This window comes from Sciurus vulgaris (assembly GCF_902686455.1).
Source record: "Sciurus vulgaris genome assembly, chromosome: 19".
Taxonomy (NCBI): domain Eukaryota; kingdom Metazoa; phylum Chordata; class Mammalia; order Rodentia; family Sciuridae; genus Sciurus; species Sciurus vulgaris.
In genome coordinates this window covers 11,894,981-11,907,020 of record NC_136480.1, presented here as the reverse complement: position 1 = coordinate 11,907,020, position 12,040 = coordinate 11,894,981, and the positions used below count along the sequence as shown (strand labels likewise).

General features: G+C 36.4%; 1 pseudogene across 1 annotated transcript; it reads left to right on the top strand.

The window, feature by feature from the left end:
* The first annotated feature begins 1,829 nt into the window (after positions 1 to 1,829).
* On the top strand, positions 1,830 to 2,728 carry LOC306650496 (proteasome subunit beta type-5-like; annotated as a pseudogene). The gene has a single exon. The product of its transcript is annotated as a proteasome subunit beta type-5-like (transcript).
* Positions 2,729 to 12,040: the final 9,312 nt, after the last annotated feature.

Genomic DNA, 12,040 nt, shown 5'->3' with positions numbered 1-12,040 from the left:
GCTAGAATGAATATAAACCATAAATTTTAAAATATAAATCACATAGTGCTCACTTATCAGCAGAGGATACATTCCAAAATCCCCAGTGGGTACCTGAAATCACAGACACTGATCCTTACATATTCTTTGACTTTTCCTACACATTCAAACTATGGTAACTTTTAATTTATAAATTAGACATAGTAAGAGAATCACAACTAATAATAAAAAAGTTATAACAATATACAGTAATAAAATTATGTGAATGCCATCTCTCTCAACGTTTTGTGTCATACATGCTAATGGGTGGGTAGCTTATACAGTGTGGATATACTGGACAAAGACATGATTTATGTCCTCAGTAGAATCTAGCAAGGTCAGTGTGAGATTTTTACCATGCTAATCAGTATAGCACATAATTTAAAACTTGTGATTCATTATTTCTGGGATTTTCTATTTAACATTTTCAGAGTTGTCGACAGCTAACAGAACTACAGAATGTGAAATTGCAGACAAGATGGGACTGCTATACAACTGAAATAAAAGCATTTCAGATGTAGATCATATTTATTACAAAGTGAAAGCCAAGTGTTTCTGTATTTATGTGATAAATCCAAAGCAAAAATATTAAAATCAGAAGGATTTTAAAAAAGCATACTAAGCTCACACGTAAAAATTAAGGTTTGTGCTCTTAATGTAGACAAACAGGGCAAAAAGTATTGAAGGTGATAAATGAGCTGTGGATTGAACTATGTCCCCCAAGGACATACCTCCCAGTCCTAACCCCTGAACTTGTGAAATGACCTTATTTGGAAATAGTCTTACAAGATAGAATCAAGTTGAAATGAATTTGTGCTAGATTGGGGAGGACTCCAATACAAATATTAACATTCTTATAAGAGAAATTTGGACACAGTCACACACAGAAGAGAAAACAGATACATGAAGGAGAGACTGAAGTTACTATGCTGTTACACGAGAATACCAAGGGTGGCTGGCATCTGCCAGCAGATAGGAAGAGGTAGGAAAACAACATGGTCTCCAGAGTCTTCAGAGAAAAGCTTTTGTCTACAGTTTGGCACTGAATTCCCAGTTTCCAGAACTGACAGATAATAAATTCCAGTGGTGCTTAATAGCCAAGTGTGTGACCCTTTCTTGTGGCAGCTCTAAGATATTAATACAGAAGAGAAACAAATAGCAATTAATATTTTATTTAATATTTACATTTAATTAAAAATTAATGAAAATTAATATTTTTAAAATACATTTTTATTTAATTCCTATTCATTGAATATTCATTAACTTCATATTAATTAGATCGGAATTCATGTTTGCTCATAAACAAAAGAGTACAGTAAGCCAATTGAAAATTAGACACAAGACACTGACCATGGGAGGCATTCATTTATCTATCTCAGGCCATGGAAGATGTAGTGTACAGAAGACAAGCACACAGAAGACTACATGGCAAACAAATGAGTGGTTCTGAGTTAAGCTGTTCAACAATTATATTTGGGAAGAGAATATACATAACTTTCCTATGCCAGTGCAATATTTATTTAAAAGTGAATTTCATGATGTATAAATATTACAAACAATAGTATCTAATCCCAGTGTAGTAAAACAAAAAAAAAAATTAATGTCAAAAATCTGAAATCATGCCTTACCATCAGGAAAAATGAGCACACTTTGTAAATTTTAAGTCAGTAAATAAATAAATAAATTTCACGATATATTAAAAAATGAAAAAAATATTATGTAATGAAACTTAAGAGATACAACTTAAAGACAGTTCAGCGGAAAAATAAGCCTTATTTAGAGTGTAAGCAATAATAATGTGTTCAGGACACATGGCTCTGGCCAGTGTGTTGGAGAGGCTGCTACCAGTGAATTGGCATGGATTTTTCAGATTTGGGAGTCCTGCAGATTTTCTGGACCTGGGACCAGGGAGTTCCAGTGATGGGCTGAGCCTAGCCGTGCCCGGCCGGGGTGTCCCAGAAGAGGGGCATATTGAAATGCTTCATGGAACCATTCAGGCCTTCAAGTTTCAACATGAAGTCATTGTTGCCGCTGACTCTCAGGCCACAGTGGCTGCCTACATTGCCTCGTAGACAGTGAAGAAGGTGATAGAGACCAACCCCTACCATCTGGGACCCATGGCTTGGGGTGCAGCGAATTGCAACTTCTGGGAGCATCTATTGTCTTGGCAGTGTTGAATCTATGAGCTTCAAAATCAGGAACGCATCTCTGTAGCTACTGTCTCCAAGCTGCTTGCCAACAAGGTGTGTCAGTACAGAGGTGTGGTGCTGTCCATGAGCACCATGATCTGTGACTGGGATAAGAGGGGCCCTGGCCTCTACATGTGGACAGTGAAAGGAATCAGATCTCTGGGGCCATCTTCTCTGTAGGTTCTGGCTCAGTGTATGCTTATGGGCTCATGGATCAAGGCTACTCCTATAACCTGGACATGAAGCAGGCCTGTTATCATTCCCATTAAGCCATCTATCAAGACATCTACAGAGATGCCTATTCAGGAGGTGCCATCCACCTGTACCACGTTCTGGAGGGTGGTTGGATCCATGTCTCCAGTGACAGCATAGCTGATCTACATGACAAGTACAGTGATCTACCCACCGAAGGAGGATGGATGGGGCTGCTTGCATTTCTTGGGGTGACTGTCATTGTTAATGATACAGTACCCCATCATATAATGAAGGAGTCTTCAGTTCGTATCAGTACTTTTTTTTGAAGCTCTGGAACATTGACCTTTATGTGTTACTAGACGTTAATGAGCTGCAGCAGAGGGGACTACTTGTTTTACTCTTTTGGATGTTAACATTACACTACTCACTACTTGGGAAAAAAATGTATTTAGTCAATGATTTGAATCCTCAGTTCAAGAGGCAGAAAACTAACACGTGGGTTTAAAAGAGTGGATTTTCCCAAAGCTTATCTTTGGTCTGATGTAAAAATATTAAAACTTTCTATTGAAGTTAGGGAGAAAGCAAGAATATCTGTTATCATAAATGTAGTATAAAAATTGGAAAAAGAGGACAATTCTCTCATTATTTATACAAAGGTAGCATACCTGAAAAATGCAAGAAAATCTGCTGTGAATTTATCATACCAAATAAAAGAGTGCATCGAGATAACTGGGGATATAAACATTACACAAAATTCAACAACAGTGCTATATATGAATAACTATATTTACAAGTGTCAGAAAAGATTCCATTTCTAATAGAAATATGAAGATTAAATATCTATGAATAAACTAAAAAGATACTGAAGACACATTTATTGAATAAACTGTAAGAGGTTATCAAGACCCCTGAGAAGGCATTCAAATAGAGGAAAAGTCACACTGATCCTGGATAGGTGGACTCTATGCATTGAAGATTTCAATTTTCCCTAAATTAGCCTATGAATATATTTCAATTCCAATAAAAATGTCAATAGGAGATGTTTCTCTCTGAAATTGGAGAATAAGATTTTGAAGCTCATATGGTAAACTAGCCATGTGATAATAACCGGAAGAATATTCTTAAAGAAGTGTGAGAAGAGAACCAGGTCTTTAAATTGTACTTCAGGTAGTATCTAACTAAGGTACTGCCACTAAGTAGCAAATTATACCACAGCTGGTATCTAATTGAGGTACTTCAACTAAGTGCCAAATCATACTACAAGTGGTATTTAACTGAGGTACTTCCACTAAATGGCAAATCATACCTCAGGTAGTATATAACTAAGGTGATGCCAGTTAGTGTCAAATGCAGCATTGGAGCAGAACAGAGTCCAGAAATAGACCCTGATGCATAAGGGATTTTATATATATAAAATGGGAACTTGTATCAAGGCAGAGAATATAGATTATTGAATAAATGCCATGGAGAAAACTGGATATTTAAAAGATACAAATGAAAATACAAATATACTTGTTGAAAACGTGGCCGCATTTTATTATTTTGAAATGAGACAGAACTTTGTTAGTATCACTATAATAATAGAAGCCATAGCAAAAATAATTGTGGAAAAAAATACTATAAGCAATGTCCAAAAGACAGCAGAACCAACTAGATACTAAGAAATACTATAATTATGACTACTATTCATTTTTACTACATTAATATCTGTTTATGTATCAGAAAATGAACTGGTGGGGGAAAATAGGCATAGGATAAACGAAGTTTACAGAAAAATAAAAATAATCTAAATTTATCTTTTAAATAGTTGTAAGATGCTTAGCTCTACTTATGAAATATTTATGCATATATGTAGGAGAGATAAATTTTACATTTATAATTAAGAACAATATAAAAATCGTTTTCTTTCATTTTTATGACAGTTAATTGCAAATTGCAAAACTTCTGCAGAGATCAGCTGGATGAATTTGCCAGTGCGTGTCAGGTTTTTTTTTTTTATTATTATTGTAAACAAATGGGGTACATCTTGTTTCTCTGTTTGTATATGAAGTAGAGGCATACCATTTGTGTAATCATACATTTACATAAGGTAATAGTGTTTGCTTCATTCTGTTATTTTTTCCTTCCCCCCACCCCTCCCACTCCTCTTTTCCCTCTATACAGTTCCTCCTTCCTCCATTCTTGACCCACTCCCACCACCCATTATGTGTCATCCACTTATCAGCGAGATCATTCATCCTTTGGTTTTTGAGATTGGCTTATCTCACTTAGCATGACATTCTCCAGTTTCATCCATTTGCCTGTGAATGCCATAATTTTATTATTCTTTATGACTGAGTAACATTCCATTGTGTGTGTGTGTGTGTGTGTGTGTGTGTATATATATATATCACAGTTTCTTTATCCATTCATCAATTGAAGGGCATGTAGGTTGGTTCCTCAATCTGGCTATTGTGAATTGAGCAGCTATGAACATTGATGTGGCTGTATCTCTGTAGTATGCTGATTTTAAGTCCTTTGGGTATAGGCCAATGGTGGGATAGATGGGTCAAATGGTGGTTTCATTCCAAGTGTTCTAAGGAATCTCCACACTGTTTTCCAGAATGACTGCACTAATTTGCAACCCCACCTGCAATTTAGGAGTGTACCTTTTTCCCCACATCCTCTCCAACACCTATTGTTGCTTGTATTCTTGATAATCACCATTCTAATTGGGGTGAGATGGAATCTTAGGGTAGTTTTGATTTACATTTCTCTTATTATAGAGATGTTGAACATTTTTTCATATATCTGTTGATTGCTTGTACATCTTCTTCTGTGAAGTGTCTATTCATTTCTTTAGCCCATTTGTTGATTGGATTATTTGTATTCTTGGTGTAGAGTTTTTTGAGTTCTTTATAGATTCTGGAGATTAGTGCTGTAACTGAAGTATGAGTGGCAAAGATTTTCTCCCACTCTGTAGGCTCTCTCTTCACATTACTGATAGTTTCCTTTGCTGAGAGAAAGCTTTTTAGTTTGAATCTATCCCAGTTATTGATTCTTGCTTTTGTGTCTTGTGCTATGGGAGTCCTGTTAAGGAAGTCTGATCCTAAGCCGACATGTTGAAGATTTGGACTTGCTTTTTCTTCTGTAAGATGAAGGGTCTCTGGTCTGATTCCAAGGTCCTTGATCCATTTTGAGTTGAGTTTTGTGCAGGGTGAGAGATAGGGGTTTAATTTCATTCTGTTGCATATGGATTTCCAGTTTTCCCAGCACCATTTGTTGAAGAGAGGCTATCTTTTCTCCATTGCATATTTTTGACACCTTTGTCTAGTATGAGAAAATTGTATTTATTTGGGTTTGTGTCCATGTCCTCTATTCTGTACCATTGATCTACCTGTCTATTTTGGTACCAATACCATGCCATTTTTGTTACTATTGCTTTGTAGTATAGTTGAAGTTCTGGTATTGCGATACCCCCTGCTTCACTCATCCTGCTAAGGATTGCTTTAGCTATTCTGGGTTTCTTATTCTTCCAGATGAATTTCATGATTGCTTGCTCTATTTCTGTAAGGTACATCATTGGAATTTTAATTGGAATTGCATTGAATCTGTATAATACTTTTGGCAGTATAGCCATTTTGACAATATTAATTCTGCCTATCCAAGAACATGGGAGATCTTTCCATCTTCTAAGGTTTTCTTTAATTTCTTTCTTTAGTGTTCTGTAGTTCTCATTGTAGAGGTCTTTCACCTCTTTTGTGAGATTGATTCCCAAGTGTTTTATGTTTTTTGAGGCTATTGTGAATGGGGTAATTTTTCTAACTTCTCTTTCTGAAGATTCATGAGTTATGTATAAAAATGCATTAGATTTATGAGCATTGATCTTATATCCTGCTACATTACTGAATTCACTTAGGAGTTCTAAAAGTTTTCTGGTAGAATTTCCTGGTTTCTCTAAATATATAATCATATCACCGGCTAATAGGGATAGTTTGAGTTCTTCTTTTCCTATTTGTATCCCTTTAATATCTTTGGTCTGTCTAATTGCTCTGGCTAGAGTTTCAAGGACAGTGTTGAAGAGAAGTGGTGAAAGAGGGCATCCCTGCCTTTTTCCAGTTTTTAGGGGGAATGCTTTCAGTTTTTCACCATTTAAGATGATATTGGCCATGGGCTCAGCATAGATGGCCTTTACAATGTTAAGGAATGTTCCTACTATCCCTATTTTTTCTAGTGCTTTGAGCATGAAGGGATGCTGTATTTTATCAAATGTTTCCTCTGCATCTATCAAAATAATCATGTGATTCTTGACTTTAAATCTGTTGATACGGTGAATTACATTTATTGACTTCTGGATGTTGAACCAACCTTGCATACCTGGGATAAAACCCACTTGATCGTGGTGCACTATCTGTGTTAGGTTTTAAAAGCTGGTTGCATTTTCTGTTTGCAATTTTACTTCTAGGTATTTTCTGTCTTCATACATTCTGAGTTTAAAGGCTTACCCAAAGACAAATGTATGAGAATAGATACTGAAACGTTGGTTGCAATACTTAGAAATACTCTAAATGTTCATCAACAGAAAACTGAATATACTATTATGAACTAGCTTAGTTATGTCACCCTTTGTGAGCTGCTGTAGGTTTAGATGGTATCTGGAAGAATCCAGACAAAAATAGTATTAGGTCTTGCTTATAGAGAGAAATAGGAAAACAATCATGGGGAAGTTGAATTCCTGTGTGTGCATCAATAACTGGGTGGTGCACATATTACCCTTTTTAAAAATAGACAAAATGTCAATGTAGGTGAAAAGATTGGAGTAGGCAGTTCATGGATGCAGTTTAACCTAACAAACTTAGTAGAAAATTTTAGTTAAAAAACTTTGATTTCCCACATTAGAATGTTTTATTTAATTCTTTAGAGGTGAATATATGAATGTAATTGTTTGTCTATGCACAAACTTCCATAGTATTTTGTTAGAAAGTAATCAATTGTCCCACCATGAACTTGGTGGCCTGATGATGCTGATAATAAGATGAGGTCAAAATGAACTTTTTCTAACCACTGTTATCAAATCACCACTTCCTGAAGGCTTATCTATTTATATTTGAAGTGTAACTGTTGAACTCTTTCCATTTGCATAGGTCAGTTCATAAATCCTTCAGATGTTTAGTTTATACCCATAATGTTTCTCACCTAGAGGCTCTGATCTATATTGTTAATCTGATATAATATTTCTTTATTTTAGAACTATCTTAATGTTAACTACATAGATTGTTAAGTTTCCTTTAAAATTTAAGGGATATTTTCATTCATTCAGTGAATATTGACTTAAGTTCTCATGTTTGTGAGGCTGCAATATTTGTACAGAGAGAGTGGAAGAGGGAATTACCATAAATATCATGTTCTGTAGTGCCTTGTAAGGTCAGTATTTTTATACAATGCCAAATATATGTTTACATTCAAATTCACCTTAGATTTATTAAATGACCCACATCAGTAGGGAAAATAATTGGGTTATAATCACTGAGTCTAGCAAATTACAGGGATATATGAAGAATTAATTGTGTAGAGAGAAATATGAAGAATTAATTGGATATAGAGATATACAAAGAATCAAAATATAGAAAAATTTGAAGAATTAATATAGCACAGTGCCACTTACAAAGACTTACATGCTCAAAGAGTAAAGAACATATAACACATCTGGCCAGTGGAAGCAGCTTGCTGGAGATGGTGACTCTGGATCTGAAGAGATAGGTTGAACTTTAACCAGAACAAGTATAGAAAATGTGACACAGTGGGGTGCACTAACTTTAAATCTCAGAACTGAAACTTACTGGCTGTGTGACCACAGGCAAGTCACTTAACCTCCCTGGTAATAATAATAGTCCATACTTGTAAGATTGATTGAGAACAATCAATAAGTGAAATATTTAGAACAGTACTTGGAGTCTGGTAAGTACAGTACACATTTACGGTGTTATTATTTTTATTGTTAATTGGGAAGAGGGAAAGGGGAGGAAAAGAACCTTCCAGACAAGAGAGGGACATGGCAAGAGGACATAGACACAGGAGAGACAGCCCAGGACAGGACATGGTTCAGGATGGCAAGAGTTGAAGCTGAAGAGGTAGGTAGGGCCTAGGCCATGGTGTCCTTAAATGTCATCTTTAGGGTCTCGGCAGTCCTTCTGATGTGGGGATATTCTCTTCAGGGGGAATAGCAGGATCAGACTCAGCTTTCAGAACTATTATTTTGGGAGTCTGTGGCAGATAAAACTGGAGTTGCAAAATTGTGGACTGATTTAGGCAAGAAATTATGAAGGTCTGAGCTAGAGGAGTGTTACCAGAGGACAGAGAGGAAGGAAGAAATTCAGTCTAATAGGCAATATTTCCAAGTCAAAGTGGGCAATTTGTTGTATATTGTGGAGAGAAAATGGGAAGCCATGGGTCACATGGGCTCCAGCTTCAAATGGGATTTTTTTATGGTTATCAGCAAAGAAGAGAATGAACAGTCCCAATAACATTATTCATGACCCCACTCCCAATTTTTGGAGCTCCAGGCCCCTTCTTTAAACAGCTTTCAACTTGCTAAAATATCAGCCTGGTTGAACATTATGGAGAATAAGAAAGCATAAGAGTCTCTCTTGACAAATAATGCCTCTTCTCTGTCAATGTAAATGCTGCCTTAAATCACCCTCCAATTTCTCCTCTATTCCCGAGGAACTGGTTGGGAGCTGAAGCAGGCTGTAATAATTTAATCTCTACATAAATTCATAAAATGGAAGTGACAGGATGGAGTTTCACCCCACTATATTCTGAATGTTCACATCTCATTTCTGGATGCCATTGAACCTTTAGCCATTGAAAGAACATCAGATTCTTTAAAAATTTAGTCGTTTTCTCCTTATTTGATTTGCTGTGGCATTCTGAAGAGATTTGGGACATTTTCCATTCCTGCTTTTACACATTTGTATTCCATATAGACACTTTCAAGGTCTTAGTTGCTGAATCTGCATTGTTGAGATGAAATCATGAGCCTTTGATTTAATGTAAGAGCTTCATTATTCTCAGCTGTGTCGTTTGGTGCCTGTATCTCTGCTGCCTGAAAATGCCATCAGGATTCATCAAAATAAACAAAACTCTCTTAAAATTTACTTTCTGTCTGAGAACAATAGGAAAAGTATCTGGAAGGGTAAAAAGAGATGCAAAGAGAATGCACAATATAAGCTGGGTGAATAGAATGAGAACAGAGAAGGAAGTATCCACTTTTCTTCTAAAAACTTTCTCTCATGCCAACATTTAGGAAATTTCTAATAAATTCAGCAAACAAATCCCTATTTCCTCCCAATAGAAGTGTAGTTCATAAGTTAGTGTGTTTCGCAAAGTTGAAATGAGTGCTTATTCTTACAATATTTGTATCTTCATTTTCATCGACTCACTACAGATAGATCAAATTTAGTATGTTAAAGAAGGCGGACAAGCATTGTGTACAACTATACCAGAGAAACCAGACTTTGAAATAGAAAAATGTTAGCAGTCCTACATTCCCATAATATGATCTTATCTATTAAAACGTCTCAATGTAATACGATTTTTTAAAAACAGAAAAGAAGGTGGTGGTTTGGAAAGTGTATTAGTACATTTTCCATTATTATAATGAAATGCATGATGGTAGGTACTTTATAAAGTGAAAAGGTTTATTTAGCTCACAGTTATGGATGACAGGAAGCTGGGAGGGGACTATTTTACATATAACAACCCTCCCTGGGGCACTAATTTAGGGTCCCACAAATCCTACCTTAATCCCTTCTAGGTGTTGCTCCCAATGACCTAACCTCAGTCTAGGCTCCACCTCTTAAAAGTCCCACCACCTCTTAATCTGGCCACACTGGGGGTCAAAATTCCAACTTATGAGCCTTCAAGGGAAAAACCACATCCAAATCAGAGCAGAAGGTTAGCTAAGACATTTCCCAGAGCCACTAGTGATGAATTACGACTTTGAGTTTAATACAAAGGAGGAATTAAGTCATATGGAAACACACAGTAAGGGAAGTCTTTCTGTACTCACTGTCTTACTGTGATGCTGTGTTCAGTGAGGTGGGCTTGGTAGTTTGAAGTTGGCCAAGGAGGGAAGATTGACATCTCAGAATTTAGAGCTTGAGGTGAGTCCCTCTGTACTCTTTGGGGAGCTGTTCACCATTGGCCTTACATCACAGTTCACAGGGACGGTCTCGGTTTGGTCAGACTCTGTTGGTCTCCTGCATGTCTGTCATTCACACTAACTTCTGTTTTAACCATCAGACCTGGGGCTCCAAGCCTTCCCTGTGAGGCAGATCCCATAATTTTTCTTTCCTTGCCTTCATTTTTAGTGTTCTCTTTAATTTATGCCAGGTGTATCAGTTTTGCTTTTACATTGTTGATATGATGTTTTCTTTGAATATGTTTATTTAAATCAATTCAATAAAAAGGATCATCTCATTTAAAATTATAATACAAATAGTACATAAATAAAGCAAAAATGAAGAAAATGGTTTTGAGAAATCTAAAGATGGGGGTCGACTGTGCTGGGCAATTACAATATTTATTATTCTGAGGTGAATAAGTCTTAGTTCTCAGCCACAATTTCTTCACTGGCAAACCAGCCTGGGGAGTAAGTCCACAGTATCAAAAAATATTCTCGCGTTCTCTGTGTGTGATCTTTCATTCTCTCTTTTTTCCTTTACCCCAGTACAAGTTCATATGAAAACTAAAATGGGATTTCTCTGTGGCTGAGGCTGCCCTCTCATAAATGGTTCTGTGGTGATTGTGTAGTTGTCTACCTGAAATAAGAAACTCTCTACCTGTTTCCTTTGCTGTGTCTCTTGCTCCTGGGACTCATGTTGTGAAGGGTTGGGAGAAGCTGTGGGCAGAGGGGGCAGGGGAAAAATGTGAGAAACTATAACTTTGAAGCTGGGATTTTTTTTGCATTTTATTAGTTAAATTTAGTTATATATAACATTAGAGTTTGTTTTGACATAATTATAGAAGCATGGAATATAATTTGTTCCAATTCTCTCCCCAGTACTTCCCCTTTCCCTCTCCTCCTGCCTTTCCTCTGTTCCCCTTCCTCAACTGATCTTTATTCTATTTATTTGTAGTTTTTTTTTTAAAAATAGTGCCTTGTGGATTCACCTTGGGAACTTTTTGATGTGGTTGATTTTCTTGCATGGTTTTATGGGAAGGCAAGCAGATAGTATCAGGCTGGAGATGAGACCGTGGTGAGTACATTAGCCATCTGATGTTGAAATCACTTGCCTCCTTCTGACCATTTTATTAATATCTAAAATCTAGAACAAGAACACATCTTTCCCACAACTCACACCAACCACTGGTTTACCATGCTGTTGGTCTCCTACCTGAGCATCTATCATCCAAAAAAAATGTGGTGTTTAATTTCTTTCTGCCTGGTGTTATCTTCAAAGATATTATACCTGCATAAAAATGTGAAAGTGAAGATGGGGGAGGCAGGGACAGAGTTTTGAAATTTGCCAGTGTTCAATATTTATAAGTCAGGAATTAGTGACTCCTCCTTTCTGAAGACTTTTTTCCTTCCTCACTCTGGCTTCTAGACAGACCTAGACTGGGGACGTAACATAATTTCAGAATCTTTGAAATAG